The sequence below is a fragment of the Schistocerca nitens genome, chromosome 1 (genome assembly GCF_023898315.1).
Source record: "Schistocerca nitens isolate TAMUIC-IGC-003100 chromosome 1, iqSchNite1.1, whole genome shotgun sequence".
Lineage (NCBI taxonomy): Eukaryota > Metazoa > Arthropoda > Insecta > Orthoptera > Acrididae > Schistocerca > Schistocerca nitens.
The window spans coordinates 973,690,676-973,692,492 of NC_064614.1; the positions used below are offsets into that span (position 1 = coordinate 973,690,676).

General features: G+C 42.7%; 1 non-coding gene across 1 annotated transcript; it reads right to left on the reverse strand.

Moving 5' to 3' along the window:
• Positions 1-1,092: 1,092 nt before the first annotated feature.
• Trnaw-cca (transfer RNA tryptophan (anticodon CCA)) lies at positions 1,093-1,167 on the reverse strand. The gene has a single exon. It is a non-coding gene; the product is annotated as a tRNA-Trp (tRNA).
• Positions 1,168-1,817: the final 650 nt, after the last annotated feature.

The following is a 1,817-nucleotide window of genomic DNA, read 5'->3' on the forward strand; positions in this document are numbered from 1 at the left end:
ATGAATGGCGAACATCTAATCGTTCAGTAGTGGGGACACAACTATCATCTTTCGCTTACTTCCGAGACTCGTCTTAACTACAGGAAACAACGAACTGGAATAAGAACGTTTATTGTAAAGCATCTGTTCTATTCATTGATAGAGCGTGAACAACCTGCACGCAGGGCTGCTGTCCTAGTATGCACTGCTCTCACAACGAAAGGAAGTGTAGCGATTAAATGATGAGACCCTGGATCTGTGATTCATTGTAAACAAAGTTAAAACTAATATTTATGCCTTTCGGGTGTATTCCCGTCTGCTGTCTATACACCGTTTAATATGTGTCTTACACTGTTCAAAGCGATGCTGTAGTTTATCAGGTATCACTACTTACAACAGTTTAGTCAGTTTTTTTTGCCGTTGCCCTTCCTACAGGTTGAAAAGGAGTTCCTTTCAAATCACTTTTCACTTTTTGAAACAGGTTCAGGTCACAAGGAATGATGTGTAGCTAATACGGTGGATGCCTTACCACAGGCATGTGCTTGTCCGCTAAGGGCAGCTTCACAGGTAGGACACTGTGAGCTGGTGCCTTTTTCCAGAGGCAGTATCTTCCACCGATCTAGTATTTTTCTCTATAGTTTTTCCTCATTTTGACTAGGAGTGGTTTATAGTGTTCATGATTAACGATTTGGCCATCAGGCACACATTTAGTCATGATGCCACTCTTAATTTTATATATATATATAAAAGAACCACCAGCATCGTCCTTAGTTTCAACTTCCTCATTGATGCTTTTTTCATTCTTGACAATCTAGCATCGGATGATGTTGCATTTCCCGGTCATACAGGAACGTTCATGTCCCATCACTTTGATGACATTTATGAGTAAGTCTTGTGTTCTTTAAGCAGTGGAATTTTGTTAGACCAAGTATTCTCCCGATCGTTTTTTTGTTCCTGAGTGATGTTTTTATCGTTTATTTTTTTATCACCTTTCAAACTGGTTCTGGATGCTCGGGGTTTATCATTCAGTTGTTCCATATCTGATGTAAGCCGATTAAAATGAAACTTGCTGAATAGTACAGACTTTGAAACTTCCTGGCAGATTAAAACTGTGTGCCGGACCGAGACTCGAACTCGGGACCTTTGCCTTTGGCGGGCAAGTGCTCTACCAACTGAGCTACCCAAGCACGACTCACGCCCCGTCATCACATCTTTACTTCTGCCAGTACCTCGTTTCCTGCCTTCCAAAGTCGTGCTTGGGTAGCTCAGTTGGTAGAGCACTTGCCCGCGAAAGGCAAAGGTCCCGAGTTCGAGTCTCGGTCAGGTACACAGTTTTAATCTGCCAGGAAGTTTCATATCAGGGCACACTCCGCTGCAGAGTGAAAATCTCATTCTGAGTACAGACTTTATTATACAAAACAAATTTGGTTATGACATCCTTGGCCAGGAGACGCCATGCGGAATATTCGGACGCCAAGTGAAAATCTTCTAATTTGACACCACTTTGGCGACTTGCGCCTCAATGTTAATGAAATGATGAGGACATAGCACACAACTAGTCTCGAGTGGAGAAAATCCTCGACCTGTCAGGGCATTGCATCCTGGACCCAGTGATAAAAAATGACTGTGCTAACCACGAGCTCTCGAGCTACTGGCCCCGTTGTACAATGCTTAAGGAAGTGTTCTTCCACGTGCGTATCTATTTTCCGTCTAGTTTTCACTGAATAAATGTTGTAGTTTCTTTTGAATGCTGTACAAGGCGAACATTAGTGGTCCGAGTTTGAGTAGCAAGTCGGACCAAGTTACCACATATATCATAAGCCCAATCCCTCCTAAGA